The sequence below is a fragment of the Cryptomeria japonica genome, chromosome 8 (assembly GCF_030272615.1).
Source record: "Cryptomeria japonica chromosome 8, Sugi_1.0, whole genome shotgun sequence".
NCBI classification, from domain to species: domain Eukaryota; kingdom Viridiplantae; phylum Streptophyta; class Pinopsida; order Cupressales; family Cupressaceae; genus Cryptomeria; species Cryptomeria japonica.
Window position 1 is genome coordinate 410,578,873 of NC_081412.1, and position 17,425 is coordinate 410,596,297.

The window sequence follows — 17,425 nt, forward strand, 5'->3', positions numbered from 1 at the left end:
ACCTTATGTTGACATTTGTCACCATTGCATTGGTGCCAATTGCAAACATGGATTGACAACTTTCAAACTTAGCCCTTGATTAACTCTTTCAATCCTGACCATCCATTGCCCTATTTTTGCTATAAATAGAGCTCTCATTCCTCCATTTTAATGATCCAAGTCTTTAGCATCATACTTATACTAAAATCCATCCAAGTTTTAAATATCATTTTATGCTCATCATTTAGCCTCTCTTTTCAATAGGAATTATTCTAAATGTACATGTTTAGAGTATTTTCCTTATCATTTAGCTTAATCATAGACTAATATAGCATGTTAAGATAGTCTTGTTACTAATCTTGTCATCTTATAACTAGTTTATTGCATTTATAGGATCATGCATAGCTTAGGATGCATTTCATCTAAAAATCAACAAAAACATCCCTCGTTCTTGCATTTGTCATCCCTAAACCATTTTGCTCAGTGATCTGAGAGCAAAAACATTGGTCTGAGGGACTGTGTAAGATAGAGAACCAAGGAACCATCCTTTGGAAGTTGAGTCATTCTTCATGACTCCATAGCTTGCACCAAGAAGTCCTGTGGGTGTGTGAGCAAGGCTCCCTAGAGCTCCGTTTTTTGCATTTCGAGTCTATCGATCTGCTTTTCTCGCATACATTTCTGGTGCCCACCGTGGGGCCTCACCCCATATATCAAATCGGTTTTTGAATTTAACCACTTTTGCAGGTCTGCGGGAAACAAAAATCAGCGCGTGGAAAATATTCCCTAGCGCATCTGGTTAACAGCCTAGCGCATCCGGCTTACTGTTCAGCACGTTGGGTCCATCATCTAGCGTGTGAAGTGTTTTCCTTAGTGCATCATAATATTAATATTTTCTTGTAGGCCTCGCGCGGGAAAAAAATAGAGCAGCGCCTCCAGAACACAAAGTAGCACATCCTGAAAATAGTATAACGCATCTCTGCCTTATTTGAACGCATCACTGTTATTTTGTAGTGCATACAATTTGTTCTGTAGCGCATCATAGACATACATAAATCAGAAAAATAAAATCTGTAACCGAGGATAAAATTAGACTTGTTGAAGTCCACTAGTCATCTAACATTTTTCGCTTGTTCTTTTGTAGGATTCTAACAATTTTATTGCAGATAGGAGCTTAGTCTTAAGATTATTAAGATAGTTAGAATTTTTACTAACTTAGTTAAGTTAGTTTAAAATTTGAACATCTTTTTTCTTAAAATTGAACTCACTTTAATTTTTGGGTTATAAAAAGAACCACAATCAGAAATTTTCTTGCTTTACTAGGAGAAAAACTTTATTTTGGGCTCTAAAAGGAACAATACAAACTTTCCTTTTTGCAAAAGTAGCTTTAAAAAGAACCTCACCATCCTTTGGTGTATAAAAGAATTCATTTTAAATTTCTGCAAAAGAAAGAACCACAGTTAAAAGTTTTTGTTACAATCAAAGAGGGATGTTATTCCCCTTTTTGCCGATTTTCTTTTGTTGACCAAATCGAAGTGTTGCTTTGTTGACTCGGTTCTTTTCCTAGATTAGATAATCACTAATTTGGGAAAATAAAAGGAACACCATGCTTTTTGGAGCAACATCTCCAAGTAGAAGTTAGCAAATCATTGTCTTGAAGGCTAAAAAGAAGATTGTTTGCCTTGTCTCGAAAGTGGAAGGTATATACTCTCCCCTTAACTGGGTGATCAAAAATCCAGACCACTCTTAAAGCTTTCTGTACTTCAAACATTATACAACCTTTAGCAGGCCTGCCTTCTCGAGAAGTTGGAATCAACTCTTAAAGCCATTTATGGCCGGTGTGAAGGGAATGACCTAAGTGGGAAACAACTTTGACGCCAAGTATTCCAACCCACTATAATCAAAAGTGGAAAGTGATGAAAGTCCTTTTCAACGGTTGCACGTAGCAATTAGCCTTCCCCCAGTATTCTTGAGATACGTAAAACCTTTGTTCTAAAGGTTGGGAAGCCTCCTGAAGGAGTTTATCACTGACGGTAGAACAAGAAGCTTGATTACGAACCATAGAAATAGAAACCTTGAGCCAAGTCAGTAACCAGACATTTATAATATCAGAGTGTAAGGGTGGGGAAGAACCCGCCCCCAAGATCGCTCACCATATATCTCCCAAGATAACTACTCAATTGTGAAGCAATTCACTTTGAGTTAATTTCTGGCAAAAGGTAAAAAAATGGGCGCCCTCTAGGGGGTGACATGACTATTTGAGTTGATAGAGTATCGAGACTAGTGGGCTATGATGTTATTTATGACCTTTGAATAAAGAGTCTTCTTGAAGTGTATTATTTGTATCCAAACCTGTTAAAATATTGGGGATTTGAACACATCCTTGCAGAACATACACTTTTTGTTAGATTACGCAAAATGGTTGTCTCTTTAGTGTTATGCTTGCATTTACTACTGTAGACACCTGAAATTGTTATGTCTAATTAAATAAATATTTAATTATCTAAGCCTAATTCTTCTATTAATTAAATAAAGCCTTATTTATTTAATTAATTCATTTATCCTCTTCTAGCCTTATTTCTCATTTAAATAAATACATTTATTTATTTAAATTATCCTTTTCCTAAATTAAATAAATATTCTTATTTATTTAATTATCCTACTTCTTCTATTAATTAAATAAATCTTTATTTATTTAATTAATTCATTAGCCTTTTCTACCTATGACACATGTCATTCATCTCTTAATTCATACACTACCTACCCCTTTTATTATTTTATTATTTCTTTTACCTACCCTCTAATCATAGCCGACCTCCTTTTACACCTCTCAATCTTATCCCTCCATTTCATATAGTGTCTCCTATATAAGGAGATGCTTCCTTCATTATCAAACCCTAATGAGACATTCGAATGAATCTTATGCACTTGATTACACTACGATCCTACTAGCAACCACATTTCGTTCTTTGTTGAGCTCTTGTGCACATAAAATCTGAGAGCAAATATATCAAGCAAGATCAATGGAGATAGGAAGAATGGAGATCCAAACCCTATTGGACATGTGATGGTATAATCTTTGTGATTTCATTTGATTTGCATTGTCTTAGGTAATCTTCATATGTTAAGGTGGATCTTTGTTGTTGTTAGGCTAGGGTTTTGTGGTTGAATTCATTTAGCCTTTCAATATCGTTATTATTGTTATCCATTTTCACCATATACATTTTGGCACGCCCGGTGGGACTTTTGTCCCTTTTTGCATTTAACATCTTGTTGCAGATTTTGTATTTTGAAGTTGCAGATCTGACATTTTCGACATTTTCGCGTCTGCGCACTTTCGGATCGCGTTTTTGATTTTCTGGCGCGTCTGCGACATCTGGGATCGCGTCTGCGATATAGGCAATATTTTATTTTGCAGGTTCCAGGAAAGCGCGTCTGTGTTGTAAAGGCGCGTCTGTGATATTTTTAGCCGTGTCTGTGTCCATAAGGCGCGTTTGTGTTCTGTAGGTGCGTCTGTGTGTCACAGAACCGTGTCTGTGTAACCCAGACACGTCTATGTTGAAGGTAACTGCGTCTGTGTTCACCAGTTTTGAATTTTGGATTTTTATTGATTTTTTGCATTTAGGGTTTCAGATCTGGTTTATTTTGAGCTAACATTTTCGGATCTAGCTAACAAAATTGGTGCAGCTTGCCTTGGAAGCTAAATTGTTTGGTTGAAGGCCCCTATTTTCACAAAGTCTTTTGGGTTTAAAATTTACCTAACTTGTGTGCTTGCAGGAAGGGGTGATTATTTCAAACAATCCAAACTACTAATAACTCTTTGTTGCAGGACTTTGGCAAGGATTTTTGGATTTTTATTGTGTGCCTTGTTTTCATAGACTAGCAAACACTTCAATTGGTGCACTAAAATTGAATTATTTTCTTTTGTGTCTTGAGCAATAGACTCTTTTTGTTTAATCTTTAGAGGGCCTGTCTTCCCGTGTGGTCATTAGGACTACTAGTGAGAAGAGAACGACCCAAGTGGTAGCAAAAGAAAAGCCATCTTCTTCCAAACCACTATAAATAACTGTATTCATGGTGAAAACTATGAATAACGTGTGCTGATTACTTCATACCGACACTATGTCTCCCCATAAACCCGTTTGATCAAATTTATTTGATCAGTTGTAGGGCGTAACCCCTACTGGCTGGGAGCCTTCTGTATTTACAGAGCTGAAAGTGCCGCATGTATGGCCACACGAGTGGATGCCCTTACTAGCACCTTTTTGTTTTAGAAGCCCAAATCCTTCTAGTTGTTGGGGCAGGAGGTCGGACCTCTGGTAGCGGCCCACACACATACGGTTCTTAGTAGAGATACAAAGTTTGCCACGGGGAGTTTTCGTGGGGACTGATGCTTGGCTGACCCGAGAAGTGAGTGCCGAGGGTGGAGCTAGTGAGGTCAAGCATCTAAGTATCCACTCTGAATAGCGTAGCCTCGGGGGTAAACCCCATGTGGGATCAACAACTATTGTCTTGGCCAGCCATAAGAATTGTGCTTGACTTATGTTAAACATTCAAAACATTCAAGACCAAACAACAAAATATTGTGTCTTTTGTGTCTTCAAGTGTATGCAAAACATTTTTACATCAAACAACACACTTTTCTTGGAGTCATTTTGGAGTCTAGACACTTGCAAACATTTTGCCCCATCAACACTGTGTCCTCTTGTCATGAAAAACAATCAAACAGTTAGATTTGGTCACAACAAAACAACTTCATAGATTGGAAAAATTGCACAAAATTTGCAGAAACGCGTCTGTGTTGGGCATAATAGCATCTGTGTTGTCTAGCTACGTCTGTGAAGGGCAGAAACGCTTCTCTGTCCACAAAATCAACACACACTTGGCAAAAAAAATCTTAGAAACGCGTCTGTGTCAGGAAACCACGTCTGTGAAGTATACAGGCGCGTCTGTGTCCAGAATTGAAAAAACCATTGCAGTCCAGCAAGCAAACACAGTCAGTTTCAGAATTCTTGAGCTTCCTAGGTCATTTCTCTAGGGTTTCATTTAGCATTCAACCTGTCCTTGGGTCTCACAAAGTCCATCATTGCTTTATATCTCATTTTACATTCACAATTGTCTAAACTTGAGTCAAAAGGTCACTTGCTTGTCCTCATCATACTTTGTCAACACACTGTAGACACTCAAAATTGTCATGTCTAATTAAATAAATATTTTATTTATTTAATTATCTAAGCCTAATTCTTCTATTAATTAAATAAATTTTTATTTATTTAATTAATTCATTTATCCTCTTCTAGCCTTATTTCTTATTTAAATAAATACATTTATTTATTTAAATTATCCCTTTCCTAAATTAAATAAATATTTTATTTATTTAATTGTCCTACTTCTTCTATTAATTAAATAAATCTTTATTTATTTAATTAATTCATTATCTTTTTCTACACATGACACATGTCATTCATCTCTTAATTCCTACACTACCTACCTCTTTCATTATTTTATTATTTCTTTTACCTACCCTCTAATCCTAGCCGACCTCTCTTTTTACACCTCTCAATCTTAACCTTCCATTTCTTATTGTGTCTTCTATTTAAGGAGATGCTTTCTTCATTGTCAAACCCTAATGACATATCCTAATGACATATCCTAATGACTAATGACACATCCTAATGACTGATTTTGGAGTACTTGGCTACACTACAATTCCACTTGCAACCACATTCCGTTCTTTGTTGAGCTCTTGTGCATATAAAAATCTGAGAGCAAGTATATCAAGCAAGATCAATGGAGATAGGAAGAATGGAGATCAAAACCCTATTGGACATGTGATGGTATAATCTTTGTGATTTTGAGTTATTTGCATTGTCTTAGGTTATCTTCATATGTTATGGTGGATCTTTGTTCATTGTTAGGCTAGGGTTTTGTGGTTGAATTCATTTAGCCTTTCAATTTTGTTATTATTGTTATCCATTTTCACCATAAACATTTTGGCACGCCCGGTGGGACATGGATTTTTCTTAGATCTATGTTTTTTTGCAGATTTTTCTAACCCTATATTGCTATTTTGTAAAACAATTTGGAGAATAACCTTGTGCAGCTAGGGTTTTGGACACAAAATCAAGATCTTTGAGAGATTCAATCATATCTCATAAACGGCTTGGAAATTTTGCACCAAATTTTTTTTGCAAGTTGAAGAAAGTATCAGGAGCTCTCAATCCAAAATTCAGAATTTTTGGATCAAATTTTCAATTTTTAGGAATTTTTTATGATTTTTCATAAAAAATTTATTTTGAGAGCAAATGAGAGAATTTTTTGGATTTTCTTACATTTTTGGAAATCTCTCATAATTATACATAGGATCTTTTCTTTGTGAATTTAATTTTGATGCAAAATATTTCCCTAAAAATTAGATCTTTAAAAATTAGGGTTTTTATTTATTTTGATCAGATCTCACAAACGGCTTTGAATTTTGCCATAAATTTTTTGTGCAGGTTGGGAACAGTATCAGAAAGATTTACTAAAAATTTCAGATTTTTTGGATCGATTTTTCATTTTATATGAATTTTTTATGATTTTTCATAAAAAATTAATTTTGAGAGAAAATTAGCGAATTTTCTGGATTTTCTTACATTTTTGGAAATCTCTCAAAATTATACACAGGATCTGTTCTTTGTGATTGTAAATTTGATGCAAAATTATTCTTTAAAAATCAGATCTTTGAAAATTAGAGTTTTGCATTATTTTACTCATATCTCACAAACTGCTTGAATTTGTTGCAGGAAATTTTTTGTGCAGGTTTGGAAGACCATCAAAAATCTCCAGTAAAAATTTCAGATTTTTTTAATCGATTTTGCATTTTATATGAATTTTTTATGATTTTTCATAAAAAATTAATTTTTGGAGTAAATTAACAAATTTTTTGGATTTTCTTACATTTCTGGAAATCTCTTAAAATTTTACAGGTGGTCTTTTTTTTATGATGAATCAGGTCTTTGAATTGGTCAACAAAACGCATTGTTGAAGGCCCCTATTTCACAAAGTCTTTTGGATCTAAAATTTACCTAACTTGTGTGCTTGCAGGAAGGGGTGATCATTTGAAACAATCCAAACTACTAATAAATCTTTGTTGCAGGTCCTTGGCAAGGTTTTTTGGATTTTTATTGTGTGCCTTGATTTCATAGACTAGCAAACACTTCAATTGGTGCACTAAAATTGAATCATTGTCTTTTGGGTCTTGAGCAATAGGCTCTTTTTGTTTAATCTTTAGAGGGCTTGTCTTCCCGTGTGGTCATTAGGACTACTAGTGAGAAGAGAATGACCCAAGTGGTAGCGAGGAAAACCCACCTCATCCAAACCACTATAATCAAATGTATTCATGGTGAAAACTATGAATAACGTGTGCTGATTAGTTCATACCGACACTATGTCTCCCCATAAACTCGTTTGATCAAATTTATTTGATCATTTGTAGGGCGTAACCCCTACCGGCTGGGAGCCTTCTGTATTTACAGAGCTGAAAGTGCCGCATGTATGGCCACACGAGCGGATGCCCTTACTAGCACCTTTTTGTTTTAGAAGCCCAAATCCTTCTAGTTGTTGGGGCAGGAGGTCGGACCTCTGGTAGCGGCCCACACACATACGGTTCTTAGTAGAGATACAAAGTTCGCCATGGGGAGTTTTCATGGGGACTGATGCTTGGCTAACCCGAGAAGTGAGTGCCGAGGGTGGAGCCAGTGAGGTCAAGCATCTAAGTATCCACTTTGAATAGCGTAGCCTCGGGGGTAAAACCCCATGTGGGATCAACAACTATTGTCTTGGCCAACCATAAGAATTGTGCTTGACTTATGTTAAACATTCAAACAATCAAGACCAAACAGCAAAACATTGTGTCTTTTGTGTCTTCAAGTGTATGCAAAACAATTTTACATCAAACAACACACTTTTCTTGGAGTCATTGTCAGTCTAAACACTTGCAAACACTGAGTCCTCATCAACATTGTGTCCTCTTGTCACGAAAAATAGTCAAACATTCAGATTTGGTCACAACCAAAAACTTCACAAATTGGAAAAATTTCACAGTCCAACAAACAAAAGAAATCAGTTTCGGCATACTTGAGCTTCCTAGGTTGTCTCTTCAGGTTTCATCTAGCATTCAACCTGTCCTTGGGTCTCACATAGTCCATCATTGCTTCACATCTCATTTTACATTCATACTTATCTAAACTTGAGTCAAAAGGTCACTTTCTTGTCCTCATCATACTTTGTCAACACACTACATACTACTACACTTTGCTAAGTGGTCCCTCATCAAGGTTTCTTACCTTTGGGTCTCATTTGGTCTTACTTAGAGTCAAGGTCAGCTTACCTCATCAAGAGAAACTATCCTCTCTTTGGAAGTCACACCTACTCTACTACTTACATACTTGGTCTTACACTTTGGACATTGCAAGTACACCTCAAGATTCATTTACACTCCATACAACTCTTGGTCTTCCATACTCTTGTCATTTTCGTCTAGTCTCTCACATATTGGTCTAACACCTAGTTCATGGTTGAAACCCGCCTTCAAAAATCTAGGAGAATAGCTAAAGAAGCTCAAGAATCTGCAAACATGAGTTCTTATGAGTATGACAATGATCTATTCTACAATCCTGAGCACACTACATTACCAGACATGAATGTTTATAGACACAATCCAAATGTGGAAAGCGCAAACACTATAAACAATGCTACACACAATGACAATGTTGACAACTCTTCAATACTATCAGCAAACATACAAGAATCCATAATGGATCCTCAATTCAATAGATTGGTTGAAGAGATAATGAAGAGAGATCGTCAATACTTTTTAAACATGATGGCACAAAGTGGAGCTAAAATACCACATGATTTTGACTTATCTCAACTTATGGAAAGTCGACCCTCACAACAAACTCAATCCAACATGGATCAAAGGAGACCAAATAGTGGAGGAAATAGAGGACTGAATATGATGCCTGAGTCACCATCAGTTTTGTTTCAAAAACCAGCAATCCCACATACACAAGCTCAAACATATGATACTTACATTCAAAGACCATCATGGAGGCCTTATGCTCAAACACATGCTCAAGGTATGGATCAATCAAGACAAGTGGATACTCAAGGACATCCTCAAAATTTTGACACAAGGAGACCTCATGTCAAAATTGGGGGCAACACAATGGAAAATGAAAGACCTGTTGAATATGGTTTATACACACAAAACAGATATGGGTTCCCTCAACAAGAAGTTATGCCAAGTGCTCCATACATGTCGCAACAATATAGACCTCCATATGGACATGTCTACGATCAGTATCATCCATACATGCAACAAGCTCCTCCTCAAATGGGTGTTTCAAACATGGGGTATGCTACAAGAAATCAATCTCCTCCCAAAAATAATTTGGAGCAACAAATTAGAGATCTACAAAAGAAAGTGGAGGACATGAGTACATCCAAACCTACATACACTATGAGAGATATATGCCCTTATCCCTTCGATAAGAGCATTCCAATGCCTCCATTTCCTCCACACTTTGTAACACCAAAGTTCGACAAATATAGAGGGAGAGGAGACCCCAAGGCACACATAAGACAATTCTTCACAGCTTGCATTGAGGTAGCGGCAGAAGAAACATACTTAATGAGGTTGTTCCCACAGAGCTTAGGAGATCAAGCTATGGAATGGTTTTCTCAATTACCTCCCGGTATTAAGTCATGGGGCGACTTGGCAGAAGCATTCATTCAGCATTTTTCTTACAACATTGAAACAGATGTCTCAGTTACTACCTTGTGCAATACTAAACAAAAAGAAGGAGAATCTTTCGCAACATTTTTACAAAGATGGAGAAACCTAGCTAGCAGATGCTCTTGCGAAATCCCACAAAAACAAATGGTGGAGATGTTCACACAAAATGTTAACAAGGCTATTGGCTATGATCTCAGAAAAGCTTGTTTGTCTACATTCAAGGATGTCATTGAAAAGGGCCTAGCAACAGAAAGAGTCTTAATTGAACAAGGAGTTATCAAACTATTCAAAGAAAACAAAGAGGACTTCAAAGGAAAGGACAAACCAAAATTTTGGAACAAGAATAAGAACACAGTTAATGATGGTGTGGTTGATGCCAACACAGTGAGACCAAAGTTCGTCTTTTCTGGATCAAATTCTACCAACAATCAAGTGAACAATCAAACAACTTCAAAACCACGAAGGAAGTACACTCCATTGGGAGAACCACTTGAATCAGTATTCAAAAAGCTTGTAGCAAACAAAGTGATCACAGTCCCAGATTTTCCTCCATATGAACCAAAGGTAAAACCGAATTGGTGGAATGATGATGAGTTTTGTGAGTTTCATAAGAGCAAGGGTCACAAGACAGGTAATTGCCATCGATTGAAAAACATTGTGCAAGATCTCATTGACAGAGGAGATATAGAGATTGAGGGACATTCATCTAACCAAGAGCATGAGGTGTTTAAGGAACCATTCCCAAAACATGACAAAGGAAAAGGCAAAGTCACAGATGATCAAGCCAATTACACCAGAGCACCTTACAATTATGATTCTACCATCAATCACATCTCAATGGACAATCATATCTCTACCATTACTATCAAAAATAAAAATCCTGAGAATCCTTCTCAAAGACCCAAAATTGTCCTAAAAGGTGTGGGATCTTCATCCGAAGCTACCTCCGAATGTCATGTTACAACCCGTCGAGGTAAGATTACATTGCCAGGTGCCTCCACTAAGAATACCAATCCTTTATCTACCAAGCTTGAGTACGATCTTGTAGAACAGTTAGGGAAGACACCCACGCTCATCTCCATTCTTGAGCTCTTACGCATATCCCCCGCTCATAAAGCCATCCTTGACAAAATCTTGAGAGACACTGCTGTCCCTACTGATCTAAACGCGGACCAGTTTCAAGCCATGGTGGGATACCTATCCGTTCCACACTCCCTCACATTCACAGAAGCTGATGATGCCTCCATAAGTCAGCCACATAATGCACCTTTACATGTTGAAGCCTTCACACACAAACATCGAATAAAGCGAGTCCTGATAGATGGAGGAGCTGGTCTAAACATTTGTACATTGAACACCATTAAACAATTGGGATATTCTGATAAAGCTATGAATTCTACAAACAAAATCACCATCAAGGCATATGACGATGCAGAGTGTTCGTCCAAGGGCACGGTCACCTTACCATTAAGAATAGGGCTAGTTACAAAGGATGTGGTTTGTCAAGTACTTGATCTGGATCTCACATACAACATATTGCTAGGGCGTCCATGGATTCATGAGATGAGAGCAATACCATCTACATATCATCGATGTATCAAGTTTCCACACAATGGAGTTGAAGTGACCGTCAAAGCGGATCCAAATCCATTCATCTATTGCAACAATCTACAACCTAGATCAGAAATAACAATCCCAGTCAATCGCGAAGCTATTCCTTCATCGACATATGTGGATCCTGAATCCTTAAAAGCTTCTACATCAAAACAAGCAGAGCTAAAAGAAGACAAGTTCAAGATTAAAGACATGGGATGTGGTGAGTATATCTTTCATGTTGATCAACTCCCACAGTCTCCTAAGACATTCAATCAACAGGAGCAATCTACAAACAATTTGCAATGCCAAGGAATTGGGTGTGAACCACCTAGTGTTGTGGCTACTAAGTCTGAATGCAAATATCCTCTAGTGGTGCAAGCAACTCTTGATATCAATAGTCCTAAGAGTGGTTCCAACAAAGAATCTATTGAGCGTATCGCCGACCCTCTTGAGAGCTCACATAGCCTTACTATTTCATCCACTCATTCCATTTCCACTCCACTCCCAGACTTGGATCAACAAGAATTACAAAAGCCCTTACTCATTGGGGATCAAAAATCAAGCCTTGAAAAGAAAAATTTAAAAGTCAAAAATAAAGAAAAGTCCTTTAGTACAAATCAAAATCAAAAGCTATTGGACTCTGCAAAAATCAAAGTCAAGGATAAAAATCCCATGAAGAAAAAAGAACAAGAGATTATCTCCCCTAATATCAAAATAACTGGGGGCAAAAGCTCTAAAATTTTAGGTCAAAAAGCATACTTGTTGATCTTAAGTCTCCATCATGCTATCCTACTTTCACTTCTTTTCGCAATCATAAGCCTTCATAACTCATCCACTTGTTCCGCACATCCTTTCCCTTCTGGTGATACATCATGGACCTTTAATGGAGCTTCCTCAAAGGACTTTGCTATCAGTGATGCCCAAACTTCTTTAGGTGACATGCATACGGGCCTGTGTAGTCCACACACTAGTAATTCTATCTCAATTCCTTTATCAAGGAAGACAGACACTCAAGCTACACATCATTCAGTCAAGGAACAATGCAGTTACAATCACAAAGTCAAGCCTCGCACATTTGAGGTAGGTGACTTAGTACTCAGAGAGAACCCCAAGAATCAGCAAGACAGAGATAAGAAGGGCAAGTTCGAACCAAATTGGCTTGGTCCTTACATCATCACAGCAGTATATGGATCTGGGGCATATCAGCTCTCAACTACAGAAGGTGAACCCTTGGAGGATCCTATCAATAGCATGCACCTTCGCAGGTTCTACACATAAGCTCTTCGGAACATCCTAATTCAAAAATACAAAAAAATAAAAAAATTTCAAAAATACAAAAAAAAAACTATAAAACAAAAAAATCGTTACTTGGTGAAAACCTGGCAAACAGGCGCCTTGTGACAACAAAAAAATTGAAAAATTGAGAAAAGTAAAGAGAAATAATTTCATCCAACGGTGAAAACCACTTCGGTGGCGCCCTAGGCAAGTACCATGGTGAAAACTGGGTCACCAGCGCCATGCGTAGAGACTTTGCTCCTCCCTCTTTCAAGATTCTCTTTCATCTTTCACTTTGCACACACTCACAACCTATTCACTCACAATAAACTTACCCATTCCCATCATGGCTTGTTATTGATCTACCTAAGATTGGTTAGCCATCCATAACCCTCCCTTTTTCACTTCCTTTCCATCCATAATAAATCAGATCCTATCTGTGACTACGGCCAATCCTACGTCTAGTGATGGGTGTGGAACTGAGAACATCACATGTTTCAAGGAGTATAGTTTCTTCCAGCTTCCTTCAAGTCTATCCGCACACAATCCGCAATAAAGCAGCATCTGCATCACCAGATCCGCAATAAAGTTCCATCTTCTCCACAATAAAGTATCAGTTTCATGGATTCAGTCAGTTTCAAATGAGACACAGCAGCAACAATGAGCTTCAACAAAATCAAATCTTTCAACAGACTCAGACAACATATGGTTCAGTGCTATCTATCCTTTTTGTGAAAGTGAACATTGTGACCACAATCAAATAAGACTTATACAAGTGACAAGAGACACTAAACTTGAGGACTACAATGGATGTTGGTGTCGAGTCTTGGTTTTCTTTTGATTTTATCTTTTGGTGACATGTATTTTAGCTTTTCTAGGATGTCTTTGACTAGAGATTCTATCTCCAGGATGTCTTTGACTAGAAAGGCGAGGATGGGGTATCGTCACCTATTTGCATTTGCTGTCTGTGGATTGTCTTTTAGTAATGCTATGACTTGTCCAAGGATATGAGGACACTGTGAGTCTAGTATGAACTGGGGCATTCCTTGTTTGTGACTGTCTTATCTCCATGCAAACAGGTACAATGACTTTCTGGGCCGAACAAATGCCTCGATTGTCATAACCTATTTTGCCATAATAAAGCTCAATGATGATAACGCACAAGAAGCTCTTTCACGTTCATATCTTCTGTCTTCCATTCCCCTTTCTTGATTGACTTCCATTGTCCTTCTCGAGTCCGCGTAGCCCGCTATCACATGACTGAGTATAATGACACACCAAAAACATTTGCATTTCATATAGCTACACCTACATCACCACATATAAGCATTTCATACATACATATAGATATCACAATTGCATCACATCCTGCATACAACACATATTAGCACATCTCACATTTTCATTATGTAAATAATCATTTGCATTATCATATTCATCTGCATTACATACATTCACATTTGCATCATGCATCACATATACAACATAAAAGAACAAAAATATATTGCATTGCATCATATAAGCATCCATATCATAAAACATGTATCACATAAGAACATTTCATCACATAGGTATGCATGCATATAGCTGCCGCAAAAATGGATCATCTCTCATATATAATCAAAAGTGTCATGATACAATGATGTCAAAAATCATATGGCTACAAAATCACCCGCAGGTGTCTACAATACAAAAATGGTACAATACTGATACATAGGGAGCCCTCTACGGCTATGATGAATTCCCTTCCTCGGAGCCGCCTGGCCTCGACGGAGTTTGAGCCCTAGAAGGACCCACCCCAAGATCAACTCTCCTAGCCCCTGTGTCCCCTGCAGCCACCCCTCGTGTCGTCCTATCCAGACAGAGGAACCCACTGATAACTCCTGTCAACACTATTGGTAGTGCTAATCCTGTCCATGTCATGGTATCCCATGCCACATGTCCCACCCTCATCCCTAGTCCTGGATCCTAGAATACCCGTCGCAGCGCCTCCCTGTCACCATCACGATCATATGGAATCAACTCTCCATCGATCGGGATATGCAGAATCCTGTACACGTCCTCCAATGTCACTGTCATCTCACCCATCAGCAGATGAAATGTGCACGTCTCTGAGTGCCATCTCTCAGCCAGTGTAGTCAGCAATCCCATGTTCACCTGAAACTCAGGCACATACAGAATGTATCTCAATCCCATAACCTCAATCGCAGCTCAGTCCTCGGCTGTCAACTCAGGTCGCAACCTCTGAGTCAATGGGAATCTCTCCCGTGACTCCAGCATCGGCAAATACTCATGCAGTCAAGCAAATCAAATCATGTCAGTCATAGTGACACTCACTGTTCATCACAAAGTGTTGCTATCTATCCTAGTAGTACTCCCTGTTCATCACAAAGTACTACATGTGTGACACTCACTGTTCATCACAAAGTGTTACTCACATTTGCACTCCCTGTTCATCACAAAGTGCTGCTCATATTTTAGTACTCCCTGTTCATCACAAAGTACTTTATCTTGGTACTCACTGTTCATCACAAAGTGCCTAGATCTATCTTAGTCTTCCCTAGAGCACCTTCTTGAGTGTATCCTCTCAACAGCTTATCCAATCGACAGCATATGTTCATCACAGAACTGCCAATTTGACCTGGAAGACATAAATGCGCATTTATTACATTACCTAGTATGAGTTAATGACAATAATAAATGCATCAAAGTACGAGGAGGTTTTGTGGTACTCACTGGCTCTCCTGCCTCCGTTGGCCTCTAGAATCGGCGAACACGATCGAAACTATGAACAAAAGCCATCGCTACTGACTGTTGCTGCTTTATTTTCGCTTTGCACTAAGCTCTTGTGACGGTGTAGATGACAATGAGGATGTATTTTCCCCCGTGGTCTATCTTATAGATTGCCCTAGCTCTCATTTCCCGAGTCAGTCTTCCTTATCCCGTGACTTTGTCACTTTATCCAATCAGTCCATTGTATCCCGTCTTTCTTATCGAGAGATTGTCTGCAATCTTTTCAGACATTTTCATCCAATCTCTCGAGGGGGCATATCATTCCCATCCTGGGGCAACTCTGTATCAGTTCATCTTATTTTCTTTGAAACAACGCGACAAGCCGCATTGTCTCAAAGAGGGGCAAAATGTAGACACCTAAAATTGTCATGTCTAATTAAATAAATATTTTATTTATTTAATTATCTAAGCCTAATTCTTCTATTAATTAAATAAATTTTTATTTATTTAATTAATTCATTTATCCTCTTCTAGCCTTATTTCTCATTTAAATAAATACATTTATTTATTTAAATTATCCCTTTCCTAAATTAAATAAATATCTTATTTATTTAATTGTCCTACTTCTTCTATTAATTAAATAAATCTTTATTTATTTAATTAATTCATTATCTTTTTCTACATATGACACATGTCATTCATCTCTTAATTCATACACTACCTACCTCTTTCATTATTTTGGTATTTCTTTTACCTACCCTCTAATCCTAGCCGACCTCTCTTTTTACACCTCTCAATCTTAACCCTCCATTTCTTATTGTGTCTTCTATTTAAGGAGATGCTTTCTTCATTGTCAAACCCTAATGACACATCCTAATGACTGATTTTGGAGTACTTGGCTACACTACAATTCCACTTGCAACCACATTCCGTTCTTTGTTGAGCTCTTGTGCATATAAAAATCTGAGAGCAAATATATCAAGCAAGATCAATGGAGATAGGAAGAATGGAGATCAAAACCCTATTGGACATGTGATGGTATAATCTTTGTGATTTTGAGTTATTTGCATTGTCTTAGGTTATCTTCATATGTTATGGTGGATCTTTGTTCATTGTTAGGCTAGGGTTTTGTGGTTGAATTCATTTAGCCTTTCAATTTTGTTATTATTGTTATCTATCTTGGTACTCACTGTTCATCACAAAGTGCCTTGATCTATCTTAGTCTTCTCTAGAGGACCTTCTTGAGTGTATCCTCTCAGCAGCTTATCCAATTGACAGCGTATGTTCATCACAGAACTGTCGATTTGACCTGGAAGACACAAATTCGCATTTTTGGACACAAACACATTTTCTTGACATAAATGCGCATTTATTACATTACCTAGTATGAGTTAATGACAATAATAAATGCATCAAAGTACGAGGAGGTTTTGTGGTACTCACCGGCTCTCCTGCCTCCGTTGGCCTCTAGAATCGGCGAACACGGTCAAATCTGTGAACAAAAGCCATCGCTGCTGACTGCTGCTGCTCTTTTCTCGCTCTGCACTGTGATCTCGTAAGCGTGTGGATGACAATGAGGATGTCTTTTTCCTGTGGTCTATCTTATAGATTGCCCTAGCTCTCATTTCCCGAGTCAGTCTTCCTTATCCCGTGACTTTGTCACTTTATCCGATCAGTCCTTTCTATCCCTTCTTTCTTATCGAGAGATTGTCTGCAATCTTTTCAGACATTTTCATCCAATCTCTCGAGGGGGCATATAATTCCCATCTTGGGGCAACTCTGTATCAGTTCATCTTATCTTCTTTGAAACAACGCGACAAGCCGCATTGTCTCAAAGAGGGGCAAAATGTAGACACTCAAAATTGTCATGTCTAATTAAATAAATATTTTATTTATTTAATTATCTAAGCCTAATTCTTCTATTAATTAAATAAATTTTTATTTATTTAATTAATTCATTTATCCTCTTCTAGCCTTATTTCTTATTTAAATAAATACATTTATTTATTTAAATTATCCCTTTCCTAAATTAAATAAATATTTTATTTATTTAATTGTCCTACT